The sequence below is a fragment of the Ischnura elegans genome, chromosome 8, assembly GCF_921293095.1.
Source record: "Ischnura elegans chromosome 8, ioIscEleg1.1, whole genome shotgun sequence".
Taxonomy (NCBI): Eukaryota; Metazoa; Arthropoda; class Insecta; order Odonata; family Coenagrionidae; genus Ischnura; species Ischnura elegans.
In genome coordinates, this window is record NC_060253.1 from 41106815 (window position 1) to 41119284 (window position 12470).

General features: G+C 38.0%; 1 protein-coding gene and 1 non-coding gene across 4 annotated transcripts in view; one reads left to right on the forward strand and one right to left on the reverse strand.

Annotated features, from left to right (window-relative positions):
- LOC124164198 (segmentation protein cap'n'collar) overlaps nucleotides 1-12470 on the reverse strand; it is a 458815-nt gene that overhangs the window by 315343 nt on the left and 131002 nt on the right. The gene's annotated exons all lie outside the window — the stretch shown is intronic.
- Nucleotides 3558-3629, forward strand: Trnaq-uug. The gene has a single exon. It is a non-coding gene; the product is annotated as a tRNA-Gln (tRNA).

Here is a 12470-nt window from a genome sequence, read left to right on the forward strand (position 1 = left end):
AGCAAAAAATAAAATACACGATCACACTCGATACCTAGTTGTGAGTTTAAAACAAGCTTGGACAATTTTCAAAGATAAAAACCCAAATGTTAAAATAGGGCTATCAAAATTTTGCAGCCTTCGTCCTAAACATGTTAAATGTTTCTCAAACATTCCACATAACGTTTGTGTTTGCTCTTATCACGAGAATGTTCGCTTGTTGCTAACAGCCTTAGAGCCACATACAGGGCTATCAACAAAATACAGTACATTTTTATGCCATGTTATTTGTAACTAAGAATCTAAAACCTGTATGCAAGAAAATGCAATGATTGCGTAAATCAGATAGATATATCTGTTCAAGCGTATGGGTGACAACGAACCCTTGAAGTACATTCAATGGCAAAAGTTTGATGGACAGATACAGAAAGTTGAAATAGTTAGTTCAGTTAATGAAGCATTTGAGGAGTTAAAACCCCAGACGAAATATATTCTTATACATACATCAAAAGAAGACAAGCTGAGGTATTTCAAAAACTTAAAGCAAAAGTAAATGGAAGTAAAAGACTGATACAGATGGATTTTTCGGAAAATGTCACCCTTATTCATCAAAACAAAATTCATTCGGCCCATTGGACTCACAATCAGGCTACAGTTTTCATGACACACGCTTGGATCTCTGAAGGAATCAGCCAGAGCTCTGTTATTATATCCAATGACCTTGGTCACACAAAAAATCAAATTTATTGTTATGTGAGCTTTCTTCTGGCACATCTGAAATCTGTTTATGCGGATATTTCGACGGTACACAATTTTTCTGATGGAACATCAGCCCAGTTCAAGAATCGTTTCATTTTTTCTGTTCTTCCTTTACTTCAGAGTAAGTTTGACATTAATTTACACTGGTACTACTTCGCAACCTCCCATGGGAAAGGGGTAGTAGATTGGATAGGAGGAACAATGAAGAGAGTTGTTTGGAATAATGCCAAAGCAAATAATACAGAAATCGTTTTCAGCTCTTCAGATAAATTTGCTGATGCAACCTTAAGAAACCCCAACATTGTGATAATTTATTTGTCTAGTAATGATGTGCAAGAAAAGGCACATGAAGTGCAACATGTCTGGGAGTCAGCCATTCCGATGTTGAATACACACAAAGTGCACTCTGCGACACCAGCTGGTTCAAACTAATTAGTGCTAGTTGGCGAAACAAGTGACGACACTATGAAGCGCAAAGAAAGACTAGTACCAAGTCTTGATTCTGACAGTAAAATGTCAGAACCTGAAGTTTGTGAAGATTTCGCAACACTCATCACAATCATAAGTCTTAAGGACCTAGTAACAATGCAGGACTGGGTTGTTGGTATGATGATACCTACTATCCGGGCGAAGTTCAATCTGTTTTGGAAAATGAAGCCGTGGTGAAAGTAATGCACTGTTCCAAGTCAGGTGCAAACTACTTCTGGGCTGCCGATGAAGACTGCATTAGTCTTTAAAAACAGACATTATAAAGAAAATTGTGTCTCCTGAACCATACGGAAGAAGAAGACAACAATATAAATTTAAAAGTATTATAGGACCAGATTCATTTAGTTCAGGCTAGCTATAAGTACGTTATAATTATATTTTAGGGTTTAAATATTGATATACCAATTACTTCTGTGTAATAATCTGTTTTAATAAGTACTATATTGTAAAAATAAAAATATAATAAGGGTTTACAATTTTTTTCCTCAAAAATCCATTTAATATGCGTACATTCTACGTCCGACACCAAAAATCCTACGTCCGACACCTTAGAAAAATATTTCTTGAAGTATAACTACTCAATCAATAAATGTGAAAATGGTCCCATTTTGAAGCTTATAGTCCATTTAATATTCATTATTTTTGTCATTTGCATAGGCATTCACAAATCGTAGAGTTTTGAATAAAAGTTTGAAAAAGAATAAAGTGAAACTTGTACACTTTACGTCCGACACCAAAGAAATTATTTATTCCACTAATAATTAAACATATTTTTGTAATGGATTATATGTCAAAATGTTCCTAGAAAACTGGTCTTTCAAGTGATATAACTCACAACTTATTTTAATACTTTTAAGTAAATGAAACATTACAAAACAATGAGAATATTTGTAAAAATTCTACGTCCGACACCATGGAACTGCCCTACATTATACCTACACGAATGGGTTATATTTCCCTTATTGCAGCTTATGATTTCTAATTAACATGCCATAATTATTTGGAGTATAAATGAACGAAATTAACAACTTTTAGTCATTACATTCACTATGAAATGAATTTCATGGTTTCAGTTTCGTTGGCGTTGCACTACCCCAACGAATAATAAAAATTCCATTGCACTTATTTCTTCCACAGCATATTTCGTTTACCACTACATGGGAAAAATGCAGCTTACATGTGTAACTACCTGAATATTGAGTAAAGAATTGGAACGAATACAAACAACAATCAGTATTTGATTTTTGAGACACTTGACGCTATACTCAGAAATTTATCAGCAATAAAACGTTGGAAGGGCAAAGATTGGATCACGTATCCTCATTCCAAGCAGACAAATAAGGAAACTATTATCGTCCTCTAAGAATAAATTGTAGATAAAGCGCACATCAGAAAGCCTCCCGATACCAAGGACTAAGATACACCGTTGGCTATTTAGCAGCTACATCTATTTCACACAAAAGACAATACCGATGAGTAGGGGAAAAATCATCCAAAATCTAATGCACTACGAAAGAGAGAAAAGTGAACCAGGGAGGCCACATCTGTCTAATAGGCTGTATAAGTATAACGATTAATAACGATGAAAGCATTATAACCACATTACTATTGCTTACGGATTGAATTTGAAATGAAATTCAGAGAAGAAATCATGGACACGCTGCGCTCCAAGAAAATGCAATAACAATGGCCACAGCCAAGCGCGAAAAAAGTTTGATAACGCATATTGTATTATACAACATTTCATAACTTGAAGAAATAATTTCTATAATTAGGAATAAAATGCACACGATGTTAAATAAATGTAGAAAAAGTAATAGCTCATTACGAATTATTGTAACGGGAATTGAAAATAGAACTTCGCAAGCCATCCGAATTGATAATCCATAATTAACTATTTTTTATTCTACCAATGACCTTGGACTGAAGTCCGAATCAAAATAACTCTGTCATAACTGCCCTGTAAGCTATTAATGCTGTTTGACCGAAGAATTATTTATGCTGCAATGAATGACATTTCATTGTATAATCGCGATATGATTCCATTAAAGGCTATAAAATTTGCATGAACGAATTCCCACCATAATAAAAGCTGCCTTATTAATTTCAGCGTATATTTGAATTTATAAGCAAAGATAAGATTCCCATAAACTAGCTCGAAATAAATTAAGTAGAGAAGGATTGGTAGACTAGATAAATCTTCATATATCACGCGTAATAATGAGCGATTCGATGAAATATTCACTTTGGCATGCTATACCACAAAGGTCATGAAGGGGGGGAGTGTAACTTGGGCAGAGTCGTTTCAAAAAGAAACAGACAAAAACACCGGTCCCATGGTGTAATGGTTAGCACTCTGGACTTTGAATCCAGCGATCCGAGTTCAAATCTCGGTGGGACCTAACATTTTATACTAAGCAATCGCCTACTTCTTCAATATCTTCTCTTAAAAGCACTTCGGCGATACAAAACATATGTAACCATACTATGTTTTTCTGTAATTAAAACTAAATATATATTAATCGGTTTTTTATAGGAACTCATTTATCCCTCGCATAATAAAGGACTGTAATGTACGCAAATATAAGTCAAACTAAGGTACTTAATCAAAACTACCACAATGCCCACGCTAAAAAGTTTTTTTTTTTTTAATGTAGCACAGGTCTTCATCACGCTAATCAAGACAGTTCGCAGAATATTATGTAGATGAAGCATACATTTTTTTAAACCAATTGGTCGGCAGAAGATGGCACAGGATGGATGGCATTGAAGGTTTTCAATATAAAATAAATTTATTATCTTCAAAGAAACAGGTACCCAGGCACTCCGCCAGAGATAAAAGGGTAAGAAGTGATAGAAGGGGAAAAAGTGATATAAAAATGATGCTATAAATAAAGGGATTATGGAAAGAATATTATATCAAGAAAAAATAAAATCTTACAACCAAAATAGTGGTAAAAATTCCTGGTGGAACTGACAATATAACTACCTCCAATTTGTTCGTGATAGACATGATTTATCCGCTCAACTGACCAAAGCCTGATGAATAATCCGTAGATTTCAAACCGAGCGCCGTGCTACAGATGTTTTGAGAAGCACCGCACGAGGTCGTTCACTCAGAATCGACAATGAAATTCTTTACAAGAATTCGGTAGATGGAATAAAATGACAAGGTATGATGAAAACAAATTTCCCAAGGTTAGCCATTCCTCATTCATTTTGAAAATAAAAAAACGAGAAAGCTACCGCCCACTTTTCATACATTGGTGACGTTATTCGAGTTTCGGGTCACTAACTCACACAGAAGAAACCGTTCGCTACAGGAAGGAATCACTCTAACGGGTGAAAACAACAAGGAACCACGCGAGACCGATGTGGACGTGGGGTAGTAGTAAAGGCTCGCTCGATAGGAGTTGTTGATGTCATCAACTTTTTCGCCGCGTACGCTAAATAAATAGGTAAGGGGTTCCTCTATTTTTCAAACTTCATCAAATACGAATTAAAATTGAGCAGTAAGACATTTTCGCGAGCATATTTCAGTGATGGAGCGATAAGTTCAGTTCAACAATTTTCATAGATTTTTTTTCAAACTGTAATTGATAATAGAAAATATCTACATGCTAGTTTGAACGACAATTATGGTGAAAAACTGTGTCGAACTGAACGGAGAATTATTGCGATTTACTAAAATTCGGATTATCCATTCTACGCTATAGAGAATACGAATCCCAAAATGATGAAAATCATCATCCCTGAGGATGTTGGGAAAGTCTCCCAACGAAACGTCGGCCTACACCATGCAGACCCTGACCCGGTTGGAAACCCGAGAAACTTTCATCCATGCTATTCACCGGGAAAAGCTCAGATTCTTCATGTTTAACAAACTACCGAGACTGGTAATGTCTTCCGTCTCGTGGAAAGGCGTGACTGACTGCTGGGGAACGAGCCAAATTTGCCCATCAAGAACTTCCGCGCCATACGCTTCCCTCTTGAACGAACCACCAGAGGATACGCGTAAGTGCTTTTTCGACTGCGGTGCAGTAACCGCCTCCGAGAATGCTCGTTCCACGCCCCATCGCTTTCACTGGATGCCATTTAGAAACATATGCGTATCTGAACTCGCAATATGTAGCGCACTTCGGGATCGGAGAGCTTTGAACGATGAATGATGTATGATAGTTAAGCATGGTAGAGGTAGACTAATATGATAGTGGCACAAAACAACATGATCCTCTTCCTATCATCGCAGAAGAATGCCAATACCCTTCATCTACATACTACCCCGCAGGCCGCCTAAAAGCCGTGATGCAGGGGGTGTTAGGAAACCAACCATTTGCACATAAAAAGGAAACGCTCCAACGAAATTACGACCGGCATTTATTTAAGTCCTTATGGTTCGGGGGATAAAAGAATTCGCGTATCTATCCGTTCGACCAAATATCTCTCTTAATTTATCGCTTTTGTCGGACCTGGAAATATAGTTGGGATCTAATATTACGTTTTCCGTGTCGCTCTCAAAGATATTCATCATCAATTGTTCAAACAATCTAAGCCTAGCGCGCAGCCTCCGAGTCTTCAGCGGCTCCCAGCCTAATTCGCATAACATCTGGGTAACGCTGTCTGTACGCCCGTAGCGGTTTTTGACGAACCGCGCAGCCTTCCTTCGTATTTTATTCAGTTCGCGGATTAAGTCTTTCTGTACCGGATCCCATACGCTCGCTGCATGTTCAAGGTGCGGTCGGACGAGTGCGAAACAGCACCTTTCTTTTAATTTCTTATCCGAAAATCTTCCCACAATACGCTTGACGAACCCTAATTATTATTGCTATAATAAACCCTTCGTGATGGCAGGGGTAAAAAATTAAAGAAATGACGGTGGCGAAAGAGATGTGTGTCCATCTTCTCTACTTTTTGAGAAAACAAAAGAAACTATGAGATTGCAATAGGGTAGTTTCCTTCATCAACGAAAACGAAAGTCATTGATTGCGATTCGCTACCCACCATTACTGTATTCATAATATACAAATTATTTCGTTTTAGAAATACCAGTTTAGACGAATGGCAATGGTCCATTTTTATCCTCATTTGAAAAGGGCGCCCATGCGATGCCACTCCACGTGACGTCACAGGGACCTAGTTTCTATACGAGAAGATAGGAGTTATACGTCGTCTGAGGTTACCAATGCATGCATGAGGCGCAGAGCCCAGGGAAACATGTCTTAATAATCACTTATTAAAACTGGCTAAGGTCGGAAAGTTTTCTTCATTTGATAAGGTATTAATAATCCTTATTTAAGCCAAGCGCTACCAGCCAGCAGGGTACTCAGCTACCCGCTAGCAGCCTGCGTCGTATCAGAGCTCAACTCGCCTCAAGGTCACCTCACAAGGCGGCAGCGGGAACCAGAAATACGTCACACGGAGAGATTTCCCGACATTCATACTTACGCGTCGCGTTTTCGCGCGCTAGAAAATTTTCACTTTTCATTTAATCGCGAAAAATATATATCGTCATTTAAAAATCTAAAAGCGTGAAATACGTACTCCAGGAGTAATAATCTTTCGATTTAGGCAATAAAAAAATAATAGGAAACCACCCTATTGATCCGTCACAAGTCTCTCTCACTTACTCACTCACTCAGTGATTCACCACGGAGGTGAGTATGGTTAGATGAGGGTAGATCTCATCCCAGACCACGCAATAGGCATATAAAATCACAGATTCACGATGGGGGTCCAGTTAATTTCCCTGGGCCATCTAGCACTGAGGATTTAGTAAGGGGTGTCCGAAGGTTTCACCGGAGATTAGAACCCGAGTACCTCCGACTAATGGTCCAACGCTCTACCTGGTCTACCAAGCTACCGCTCACGATTAATAAATTGAAAAAGGACGTTTAAAAGTATTACTTGTCTCCGCAATTGAGCCCACTTCGCCGTTTGCCATAAAATCACAACCACTGATCCCTATTACGTTCAGAGTTAAATTTGGCTATTTGATTAAATCGCGTACCATGCACTTAATCAATTCTCCTCTTCGCAGTGCTTCGCTGTCAATGTCCACACGTACGAGATGAGCATAACAGTCGACTGTTGTAACACTCAACTGAAATTCAACATTCTGAAAACTTAAAAAATCAACTGAGAATATCCGTATCAGGAAAATTCATCCAATTATAAGTAAGTATAGGTGAAAATAAAATGCACTTAAGAGTAAATTTAAATCTCTTACATATTACGCGTAACACTTTCAATGAAATTATTCACGGACTACATGAATTGAGGTAACTTCACGATCAAAAACAGTATAAAAGTAGGTAATAACGAGGCCAAAGGAGCCGAATGCAATACAAAACCAGCACCGCCATAGAATCAAAAGCACAGAAATGTCAAACATACAAAAATTCAGCAGAAAGGCCACTAAAATCAACCAGATTAATTCAAGAGATAGAGGCGTAACATAAAGGAGATAAATTCAAATAAAAAACTGGTTAGGATAAATACGCTAACCGAACGACTTATGCAATCATTGTACAGATAGAGGGAAAATTCAGCTATTACGGAATATTATTACAGCCAGTTTCACATAATCGACAACTCTAAGTTTGAGGGCAAGACTGAAACGGCTTATACGATCCCATTCAAACATATACGCATGCGATCCTCGAAATTAAGTCTCATTTCACTCGGATGATATAAAAATAGCTCATTTTTCGTCCCCATACATCCAAGAATCCAAACTAATGATAGCACGACACCAAGTGGATCGTGAGTTCTTTTAAGTAGGTAAAGTGGAGGAAAACAGGACGAGCTAGAGGATAGTAGGTCTACGGATAAAACGGTAAATGAGTCTGTCTCAAAGAAGCGCATTCTGGACTTTCGTCTTTTCAATTGACTCCAGGGACCTCAATTTTTCTCAAAAACCTGGTTCATTTTGTTGCAAACTGTTAATAAATAAAAACATCGATTTCTTATAGGAATAATTGCAATGTGGCTCCAGATATTTTAATATTTTATAGAAAGTACATAACTATCGGTACGAGGCTTTTGATTAACAAAAAGTTGAGTAAAATCGTATGTGGCTCACGGATAGAAACTGTACCCTTACATGAATGGGTAAGATTCACTTGCCAATAGCTAAAAATTTTACGAGCTCAACCTCACCAACTAAAAACACCTTATCACTGTTTTTGGTAGCACCACATTCAGAACGAAAGAAACTGACAAAAGGTAAAGTAATTCATTTTCCAGGAAGGAGCGATATAGTGCAACGGGATCACAAGAATAAAAGGGGAATAGATACATAAGGCAAAAAACAACTTCCTGAATTTTCAAATAATATGATATCTACAGATCGATGGCAGCTAGTGCGGTTTTCAATTACTCAAAGGAAGACATTGAAACCTCCTCCGTCATATCCTCAGAGGGAGCACTAAGGATAAGATGCACCACAAATCCGCTCCGGTAACGCACATTACCACTTAAAAGATCCCCTCTCTTATTACACTGAAAAGTATAACATCAAACAGACGGTGAAATCGATTCAAGAGGGTGAATCTAGTAAGAACCCAGTATTAGAGAGAGGCCTTGAACGAATTCCGTAGCACCATTATCCGCAGTTGTAATGCATGCCCCACTAATCAGTGGTAAAAGTAGTAGAACCGGCACACACGCGAGTCTTGAGCGGATCAAACAGGCAGCGGAGGAGAGACTGCGAGTCAACGGCCAAGCGGCGCCCCATAGTAAACACCATTTACGATCTTCCCCAAGCACGTGTCCATAAGTGAGGGGGTCTCCTCCATCCTCGGCGACCCAAATAGGAGGAAGCCGGAGCGCCGTGAGAGCAAGGCGCGAGTCGAGACGAACAGCGAACATCGCGAGGAATTCCTTTAGGAGGGGCTCCGTCAAGAGAACCAACCACATGCCACTTGCGCGAAATGTTCAATATATGCATCAAACCTTAAGGGTTCTTCCAAAGTTCATATCGAGGCAAAATAGCAAAATACGTTAAGGTACTAACCAAGCGTGATTATACCTCATTTTTAAGTCAAAAATATGTCAATTTTAAGTCACCGCGAGGAATTTCTTAAGGAGGTGCTCCGCAAAGAGAAACTACCACATGCCACTTTCGTGAAATGTTCCATGCATGCATTAAATCTTAGCGGTTTTTTCAAAATTCATATCGAAGTTCAACGGCTTCATAAATTTAAGTAATAACCAAACAGTGGCGGATCTAGATAGGGGCTAGGTGGGGCTTAACTCCCCCCCCCCCTTTGTGGTATCGAATTTACACCAGATAAAATCGTTCGTTTTGTTCGGACCCGCCCTACTACTGTGAGATTACCCCTAGATATCCCACCTAGCTACGAAATAAAAAATACAAAAAATCTACAACAGATATCACCAACTGATACTTGTTTTATATCAAAACGATATAACGGGTAAACATCACTTACGCGATACAAAAAATGTGATAATTTTTAACACTGACTTTCTTTCAAATAATTTCACACTAATTCCAAATCGACCAAACACACGCAAAACATGCCTATGTTCTTATCTTGGATCCGCTACAGCAACCAAGCGTGTTTATACGTAATTTTGAAGTCAAAAAGATATTAATTTTACATCAAACCTACCACTTTTACGTCCCTACCGCGAGGGTAATATGAAAGTGGTATCATTTAAAATCAAATTTGTAGAGTTAAATTGGAAAATACGAAAAATGATGAAAAATTGATTAAATAAATAACCCTGTGTATCAATATTTGATACGAGCGGAAGTGCTGAAATAGTGATACCAAAAATATTTCGAGGTAAACTGATAGTACCATGCCAACTGTGGCCAGCTAATATTTTTCATAGCAGTGTGCGAAATTAATTTTCAGAAATTGATGAAACATCATTTCTTCTTTTTGGGATTTAAATTTTAAATAAATTTTTATCTAAAATATATATCATCAGGTGATACTTATTTTGTATCAAAATGATATAATTGGCCAATATCACTTAGGTAATATAAAATGTTATGATTTTTTACATTGGACTCAGAAATAAGTTCACGATAATTCAAAATCGACGACCACCATTATTTTAGCCACGAGACGCTCTAAGTTTTTCTACGAACGCCTCCATTGGCCTGTGGGTTCTGGATTCTCGCACTAAGTGCTCCCTACGGTTCCTTTATAGCTATTTTTTTCTATGAACCAGCCGCAAGACTTCAAGCAAAATGGAGCAAACATGAATGGAATGGGGTTGGCGGTTTAAGTATCTAGGCGTGGACGAAGAATTTTTATTTCATGAGCAGTAAGCACATCCGAACGTACTTGCATCGTGGAAATGTTGAGAAACAAGTTCTCCGTCCTCTCAGGGAGGAGTTGAGATCTTGCAATGGATGCATCAGAAATAAACGCGCGCCATTTCCAAATAACCCATTTACCACTAGGGACAACTCAAAACACGAACGCATAACCTTTGTGAAACACTTCGGATGTACTCGCTTTGGATCCGACCCGATTTCCTCGATTCTTTTGAAGTTTCGCGGGCGTATACTGTATTCGCGACACAACCAACTCCCCTCACGACATTTATCCTCGATGGCGATTGCAAACGTTTGCGCATCAACGACGCATATTTCGCCCACGAAACCATAGAATCGCTAATTAATGTTTATGCCGAGATGAAATGTGCGTGTACGTAACATTTTCATAATAATAGTATTTAAAGAGGAACGCGCAGAATTTTCAATGGAAAGGTTTAGTTGCTTTCATTGGCGTGCTTGGCATTATTTTTTCATTGGTTCCAAAAGGGTCATGGGCAACCTTCCGATAAATTTAGTCTCTTAGATAAAATAGTACGCCGCAAGTGTATTCGCGGGTAGGAAATATTTGAACATCGTTTACAGCGTTTTTATCTTTCTTATAACAATCTTTTATGCATAAAGTGTAAATTTATAAAAGAATTATTGGATTTTCATGATTACTTTTGGGCCCATTGGAGAACGCGCGAGGGTGCTATGGCACCCACTGTAGACACGCCTGTACTTGCATGACGTGAAACGTTTCGGAGTACTATACAACACCATCAAATGATTATCACTTGATTATGTTCCTCTACGTACTACCCTGCGAGCCATCTCACTAGGGGGGGTGTTAGGACACTAGCCGGCAACAAAAAACATTTAAAAAAGGAAAACGAGATAGGCGTACTGATTCTAACCTAAAATATACTAAAGTCTTTTCTTGCTGAGGGGTATATTCTTACACCTATCCGCTCAACAAACTATCTCCCTTAATTCATCGTTCCAGACGGTCCTATAAATACAATTAGTTATAAGATTATGTTCTCCGAGTCACTCCGACAGATTTATAATCGAAATTGCTCAAGCAACCTAAGCGTAACACGTAGCCATCGAGTCTGTGGCGGCTTCCAGCCAAATTATTGCGAAAGTTGTAATTTCACAGCGCCTTCTGTTCGCTAATAAATGCGGAAGATTAAAAATTAACTCTGGGTACAAACTCAGCCAGAAAGTGAAAACTATGACACGCCTCCCTTTCAACCACCAGCAGTTGCACTAATTCTAGCACGTACAATTATTTTATTCAAATAAAAATTTGATTATTAGGCTTCGAATTTAAATTTTAAAAACACACTACTCCTCCATGAGTTCCAATAAGATTCATGAAGAAGTGAAGAAGTTGATTGAAGAAGTGACTCACAGGTACGCAAAAATAAGTCGCTACCAATACCGAGAATACAAAAAAACATTCACATTCATATGCTGCCACGAAATATTACACTATAAATTAGGTTTCCATTTCTGACGCTGGTATTTTTCCACAGAGAAATCCATGAATTCAATTCAATCACGAACACTTACGTCATAAACTTTCAAGGATAAAGAATAAAAAGAACTTGTTAATGAGCATTTAAGTTTGAAACTTGAAACGGTTATAAAATTATGTACTCTGACCTACCTCAAGATTGCAGATATTTCTTCAATGTTATTCATACCGTCGACACAACCTAAATCTTTCAATTTTCCCTATATTTACGAATCTTCTATCATAGCCAAAGCAAATGAATTGAAATGTTCACAGTAAATTTCATCGATCATTCGTGTCCACATTTCCTTTGTCCTTTACTACAATATTTAATCATTTTTCTTAAAAATAAATCTCGACAACGTACCAACGATACTATTTGCCATTATGATTAACTGAAGAGGGCAACTTTTGATGCACAGATAA